Consider the following 8,165-nt stretch of genomic DNA (forward strand, 5'->3'; position numbering starts at 1 on the left):
CTGCCTGGCACCTCTGAGACACCCGGGAAATGTTTGCGATTGAATGAATGAGGCATAAGAGCAGAAGCTACTGGAAACCTGGAGAAGGGTGCTGCATAGACAGCAGTGCCCTAGGACATCTCAGTGGTCTGTCTGTCTGCACAAGGAGGCCTGAGGTAGGGGTGGTGTTGGCGTGGGGTGCCTGGGATGCTAGACTTATGCTAGGGCTTGTTTGGCTGCAATTATTTCCTGCTACTTCTGCACTGTGGCCACTCTTCTCTGAAAGGACCTCCTCCTATCGTAGTCCAGATATATCTTCCTTCCCCAAAGCGAATTGAACCTACATCATACTTCACTTTGAGAGATGACACTGAAAACGGTAGTGTTTTAGAACAGCATGTTTCGTTAGAGTCTGAATGGAAAGGTGTATGAGATGTGAAATCTATTGATGTGCAATGCTCACAGTGCGGCTTCTTTATGGTCTAGGACAGTGATGGCGAACCTATGACACGCGTGTCAGAGGTGACACGTGAACTCATTGTTTTGGTTGATTTTACTTTGTAAAATGGCATTTAAATATATAAAATAAATATCAGAAACATAAATCTTTGTTTTACTATGGTTGCAAAGATCAAAAAATTTCTATATGTGACACGGCACCAGAGTTAAGTTAGGGTTTTTCAAAATGCTGACCCGCCAACCTCAAACTGTTCGCCATCACTGGTCTAGAAACACCTTCTCTAACAGTATGTTTGCAAATACAGCTAATGAGCTTTTCCTTTATGGAAAATTCTCTTTCAAAGCTGGCCACCTCCTGGCCAGCACCGCAGGACATGTTGTCTATGAACGATTGCCAAAGACTTTCGTTTTTATGGCCTGCGTCCATCTTTAAAAAAATTTTAGCATACACTCGGAATGCGTGTATGCAGTGCTATGTACATTCTATACACACCCTCCAATTCTAATGTATGATAGGCATTATCAACCATACCCACGAAACAGACAATATAGAATTAAGAGATAAAATGCTTTCTTCCTGCACCCAAAGGATCACATGACTTCCTGGGGTAGAAGCCCCGTGGCTTACACAGGAGGGCACCCCATGCACTCCAAGTAAATGTAGTCCAAAAAGCATTTTTCGGTTGTTTCCTTAGGTAGCTCCCATTTTCCAAGTCAGCACTCGAACAGCCCATGGGAAAAGTCCCAGTCTATCTCATAAGGGTTAAAAAAGAACATGCCAAGCTTCCTAGCGGTTGAAGCTTTTTCTGCCACAGAATCAGTTTTGAGGGAGAAATTGTCATCTAGCCCACAGTTATGCAAATGTGATAGTTATTTCTGACACTGGTAAATAATAACCCTGTAGGCACAGGCACTGTTTTCTTACCTCATACGCAAGGTCTCCAGTCATCATTGAGATGTTCATAAGTGATTAGCATCTGGGGGCCGTGGCATGCAATTCCGGTGGGATTTCCCGTCTATCTTCTGCTTGGAAAAGGTGATTAGCACTTTGGAGGTGGAGGAGGGAATGTCTAACAAATTGCTTCTCTGATCAAGGCAAATCAAGTCGGCCAATGGGATGATTGGCTGACATAGGTGTACGGCCCCTACCTGGGGTTGTTGGTGTTCACATTAGAATTAATGAAGGCTGCCTGTATCAGAGATTCATCTAACTTCTCTTCAAATCACATGAATAAAACTATCCCTCAAAATAGAATCACTACAAATTATTTGATTCAGAACAAAAATAGAATGAAAACATACATGTGACACGAGTAAGACAACAAGCAGAGAACGGTGATCAAAATCTTCACCAGACTGCAAGATAGCAGTTCCAGCCCGCTCTCGAATTAGCTAATTGAGAAAGATCCCTTTATGCTAATTAATCCTCATAACTGCCTGGGCAGCTTCTTAGAAAAGTCAGGTCGTTACTGGCTAGTACTTTGAGAGTCCTAATAGCCAAAGCCAGGAGCCCAGTTAAATAATGTCACAGCGGGAACCCTGGTGCCTCCTTGCAAGGATGTCCTGGAAGTCTTTCTGGCTAATTAGTGAATCACAGCCATTATGCAAATGAGCGCCTCCTGATTGGTAACAGCTTCTATCTTTCCCTGCCACCCATGCAAATGAGGCCAACTGAATGGTTGGAGTCCCATGCAGACTAAAAGAATAATAAAACTTTAGAGGGACCTCCTTTAGGGTTCATATGGTCTAATTTCTCAATTACAGATGAGGAATGGAGTCTTCCAAGGTTAGGAGCCTTGCCTAGAGTTCCTTAGTTAGCTAGCGGGAAAGCCAGGCTTACCCCCGGGCTTTTCAACTTCTAAGAGACTCTTTCTATTCTGCCTTTTATTTTAATTTCATCTTGTAAACGCTGGAATTCTGCACATGGAAACTCATGGGGCCCTGTTATAACACCAGTGAAACCAAGGGTGATATAATGAGGTATCACTAGATGGAAGATTCAGGAGACCTTTGGGGGATCCCCTGAGCCACTGGGATCCCTGCCCTTGTGTAGGTCTTGAGCCTTTTCCTGTGAGAAAATCCCCGTGTCTTCTAACTCCATCAGGCAAGGATGTGGACTTGACTTTCATGAGCCCTTGAAACCCTGGAGGTCTGAGCCAAGGCCAATGGCTTCAGTCACAGCAGATTTGTGCTATGGGGCAGTGTGCACTTCCGGATTGTTGGGGCTGCCTCTTTCTTTTCTTTTTTTCTTCCTTTTCCCAATTCCTTTGTAATCATCTTAAAGCCAAGTGCTCATTTCCACCAGAACTTTAAACACTGTGCCTCTATGTAGCACAGCTTTTAATTTTCCTCCCTAACAGAAGTGATTGTTTATGTTGTAAATGCCGCATTGGTCCCCGTGAAATGGAGACGGAATTGATTTTCATTTCAGAGATTTCACAGCTTGCCCCAGAACTTTATGCTTGATTGCCAGTGCTCAGAAATGCATGGGCTCCGGAGAGGTTCAGAAATGGTGTGTGTAACGTGGCATATAAAAATGGGAGACTCGGTGCCGCATTGGGTGGGAGGCGGACCCCTGCGTCTCAGTAGCTGTGTCTGGCCAGGCACTCAAGAAACCAAGGCCTTGAGCCCCAGCAGCACCTGTGAGAAACAGACCACAATCCCACCAACGTTCCCTGCCAGAAAGTTCTGGAAGAGTCATCCACTGAGCCCTTCTCTCAACAAGCCTTAGCTGAGCACCTGCCAGGATCTGCTTAGGCATTAGAGGACAAAAAGGAGAAGCGTGCACCTTGAAAAATGTTGCAAATTAGGGAGAGTCAACCCAGGATGCCAGCGAAGTGGGCAGGGACATGTGGACGCATCCCCAACTGAATTCACGGGGCACGGCGCTGTTCAACGCTAAGGAAGGGGAAAGCCGCCAGGCATGCTGGGAATGGAGGCGGAATGGAGGGCAGATGTCAGAGTGACCCCAAGCAAAGCTTTTGTTTTCTTGCCTCTCCTGCCGCCTGCAAAGCCGCAGCCCCCTCTCCTTGGGGAACCTGTTGCAGCCAAGATGACAGGTGGCTGCACACGCTTCCAGGGATGTGAGATAATGCCACCGGCACTCCGTGGGCTTGGGCCGATGCTACATCTGTCCCAGTCTTGGCCAGCTGTTGGCCGGATCATTCAGAGGGCACCCTCGGGACCTGCCATACTTTCCTGAAAGGCCCTTCCTCTTCAAGAATTTCTCCAAAACTGGAGTTTGTGGGACACAGTTGACATTCAGTGCAATACATTAAGATTTTCACTCTCAATCTATGGGCCATATGTCACATTTGACTGATCATTTTAAAGGGGTTCCCTTTAAATGTGGGGTGGGCAGGACACCTCCACAGCACACAACTTTCGCGGCAGGGTTGGGAATGAAGCAGACCACTGGAGGCATCGGGGGACCTGAATTTGAATGATTATATGATCGTGGTAACTATCAACATGCCACTTAATTATGTCTAGCTCCATCAAGTTACAAATATGTAGATATTAATGTGAACAATATGAGCTTTATTGGCCAAAAACATAATTGGTGATTAAAACAGCAATCTCCCAATGTGTCTAAAACTGCCATCCTAAATTAACGACAGAGGCTGGGAGCTCCCATTCTATTGCTAGTGGATTCACAAGACCTTTATATCAAGATAATAACTGGATGTGTGTGATTTCATATTCTCCAGTGAGGTGCCATCATTGAGTGCTGGGTCATCAAAGCTGGTGAGGGGCTCTCTCCCTGTCTGTCTAGCTGCCATCCATGTGTCTGTCTCTCTCTCCCTCAATGAGCACACATGTGGGGGGATGGGTGGGAGGGAAGGAAGTTCCAAAAATAAGAGGCAGCTCCAAAAACTTGAAGCTGCCAGGGAGACAGGTTCTGACAAGGACAGCCGGAGTGAGCGGGCTGCCCAGGAAGCTCTGGAGCAGGACTTGAATTTGGCATGGGGTCCATTCACCCTAACGGGTGGCCAGTTCACTACAGTGGTAGAGCAGATGCCACAGTTCTGTAGGCAATGAGACAGAAGGGATACGAGACATATAATTACTAGAGGCTCAGTGCGTGAAATTCGTGCACTCAGGGGGTGGGTCCCTCAGCCCGGCCTGCGCCCTCTCACAGTCCAGGAGCCCTCGGGGGATGTCCGACTGATGGCTTAGGCCTAAGCACAGTCTGGCCTCCCTCTGCGGGAGGCGACCGGCGGGACAATCAGTCGCCGCCATCCCCTCCCTCTGCCCACTGGCACCCTCTTTGGCTGACCTGGCATTGCCCGCTTGACAGCCCCGCCCGCTGCTGACTTGTTGTCCTGCAGTTCAGTTGATTTGATTTGCATATTAGTCTTTTATATATAGGATTTCTACTCCTACTCCTCTTCTTCTTCTTCTTTCTCTCTCTCTCTCTCTCTCTCTCTCTCTCTCTCTCTCTCTCCCCCCCCCTTTTCTTTCCCTCTCTCTCTGTCTCCCCCCCTGGTATGCTTCACCTGTAAAGAGAACAAGGAGGAGGCTTTATCAAGGCCAGTTCTCATTTTGCATCAAAGAGTAATATTGATTTCCCACCATGGCTACTGAAAATGACAATTTCTTCTTGAGCAGGGTTTTTTCTTGCCATGTCGCTTATCTTTTTTAAACATGATTACCCGCCCTTCAGGGCTTCCAGGCTAAAATCATAATGAACTTTGCCACCCAGGGCAGCACACAGGCCAGGAGCGGACCGCCTGCAGGCGCATGTGTGCGTTGCAGGAGGGCAATCCTGGGCCTGGGGCAGGGATGCATTCTTCTTAACACCCTATCTTTGGGCCACAGGCTTATTGACTTGCTACTAATTTTCCTGTCAGGATAATTCTTCCAATCAAGATTTAAAACAAATAGGAGGTTAGTAAAGTGCTGGAGATTAAAGCCTAATGCTTTTTTAAAATTTGATTAAGAGACTTTTATCTGGGTTCTTTTGGGCTCAGTGTAAACTGGGTGCACACCTTGCTTACAGGGCCAGGCGTGTTTGTTTCAGCAAACATTTCCCTTCCCAGGTGCCTCTCCTGCTATGCACCTGCTCACCGGGAAGGACTAGATTACTCCCACTGCACCGCTTACCCGCAGCTGCTCGGTGCGGTTTCTTGGATGGCTTGCCGTGGTAGCAGACAGTCATTTCCTAAATGGCGATGTGCGGTGATCTACATTTTAGGAAACTTAGATTCACCATCATCATCATCTCCTCTCTTCCAACCTGTAGACCCAAAGCCTTCATAGAAAAGGCACTTAGAGGAGAGATTATTGAGGAAGAGAGGCAACTCAGGAAGGACACAGCGCAGTCACCTGACACCCCTAAACACGCAGGCTCCCCCTGACTTTAGAGGTGACCTTTTTCATTTGTTTCTTATTCCCATTCTTTGCTTCTCAGATGACGCTGAGCCCCTTCACCAGTACCTGGAAAGGCACTGTCCAGTTGACAGCCTTAAACCACATAGACTTTGCCCATCTCCTTCTGGTCTTTCCTGTGTTAATTAGCACCATCAAAAGAAGGCTCTCCCCCTACCCACCCGGCTATCTGGTTGAAGGTGAAGGCCAGAGAGGGACATCCCGAGAGCATAAAGTTAGAGAGGCAGTTTCCGGGGATACTGTTTTCAGCGCCGAACATCTTTACTTTTCCATCAAGTTTTCTTTCAATCTCGCTTTCTATTAAAAGTCTTCTCTGAGCTAATGCAATAAATTTAGATCTGTAGGCAGATGCAAAGCAAAACTTTTGGCAAAGGAGCACTCTATCAAAAGACATTGCAAATGAAATATGCTCTCCCTTGGGGATTATGCTACAGTTTAATTTAATTTGATATTTCAAATTAAATTAATTCAAATGGTTCTGCAGTTTCCAGGGAAAACAGAACTTCATTTATAACGTTCTGCCACCAAATTGTTTAGCAGCCATCATCTATCTTAACATCGTTAAGTAAGAAAGACAAATAGTGACAAGGTAGGCGCTTCCCCTCATTTCCCAGTTCCAGTCTTAAGTGGAACACAAGCAAATTCTTCCGGCACCAGTCACTCCCTGGTAGGGCAGCATTAATATTTATTAAGATCTTTATCGTTAAGACTAATACTACCTGTGGACCCTTCTATCTAATCATTCCCAAGCATGTAAGGAAGATGCATGGAGCCTTGTGAGAGGAACAGATGTGATGATTGCCATTCGATAGACCCGGAGACAGGTGGTGAAGGGACTTACCCAGCCTCCTTCGGGGTACCCGGATGAGAAGAGGCAGAAGGTCCAATCAATTGTGGCCCAGGCTACGCTCCCAGTTTGTAGCCTTTCACCAGGTCTTAATATCATCTGATCCAGGTCTACGCTGTCCAAGAAATGAGGGAGTGGACCCATTCCTGAGTAAATGAATCAACATTGACATGCCATCTGGGATGCTGGGGAGGAGTCATGCCCACGGTTGCCTTTGATTTCATTTTCTTTCTAAAGTAAATATTTAGCATAGTGGCCCCTTTTTGTCATTGTCTTTTTGGTTTGTTGTCTATCCTGAATAATCTAGGCCGCCAACTTGCTTTTGCAAGTGTGGACAGCTGGGGTGGAGGCCCTGTGTCCCCTTGGTGTGTCCTCAAGGTGCGGGATGGGTTGTGGCTCCGGATGTGGTTCTGAAAGCCTGAACATCTTTATTATAAGTCAGAGGGACGACCCGAATTCCCTCGGATGCAGAGGGACACCTCGGGGCTGGGATGCTGGGTCACCTGGTCTGAGTGGCCTCCTCTGGTGTGGACAGTGGGAGGCAAACATTGACCAGCATCTATCCCGGGAACGCTTTTGCCTGTTTTGCTTCCTTCTGCTCTAGAGAAGTTTGGGCACAATTTATCTGTTAGTATATAAAGTATCATAATTGGCCCAGCCGATGTTGCTCAGTGGTTGAGCGTCGACCTGTGAACCAGGAGGCCACAGTTCGATTCCTGTATTGAACAGAGGTGCTTCTCACTAGCTTCCTGTTTCTCAAGTTGGCGAGGGGAGGATGGAACCACCTGGGGAGGGCTCCATCCCTCGATTGCGTCATGCCCACTGGCTGCAGGGAACTCCAGAGCTTTGCTGCTGGAACAGAATTCTGTATTTTCACAAGAGACTCTGGAAGAGCAGAGGGGGCTCAGTTTCCTGGGGTTCACTGCCCCTTCCTTCAACACCTTTAGGGAAAGCAGAGGGCTACCTCCCAATACCCTCTCGCTCCTTCCAACACCATCCACCTGACTTCCCTTCCCTTCTAAAATCCACAGGGAGACGCACAGTACCAATTGTTTGGGTCTAGGCTGCCAACTTGCTTTTGCAAGTGTGGACAGCTGGGGTGGAGGCCCTGTGTCCCCTTGGTGTGTCCTCAAGGTGCGGGATGGGTTGTGGCTCCGGATGTGGTTCTGAAAGCCTGAACATCTTTATTATAAGTCAGAGGGACGACCCGAAGCCCCTCGGATGCAGAGGGACGCGTTGGGGCTGGGATGCTGGGTTACCTGGTCTGAGTGGCCTCCCCTGGTGTGGACAGTGGGAGGCAAACATTGACCAACATCTATCCCGGGAACGCTTTTGCCTGGTTTGCTTCCTTCTGCTCTAGAGCAGAGGTATTGAACAGAGGTGCTTCTCACTAGCTTCCTGTTTCTCAAGTTGGCGAGGGGAGGATGGAACCACCTGGGGAGGGCTCCATCCCTCGATTGCGTCATGCCCACTGGCTGCAGGGAACTTC

This window comes from Myotis davidii, unplaced genomic scaffold (genome assembly GCF_000327345.1).
Source record: "Myotis davidii unplaced genomic scaffold, ASM32734v1 scaffold148, whole genome shotgun sequence".
In the NCBI taxonomy this organism is placed as follows: Eukaryota; Metazoa; Chordata; class Mammalia; order Chiroptera; family Vespertilionidae; genus Myotis; species Myotis davidii.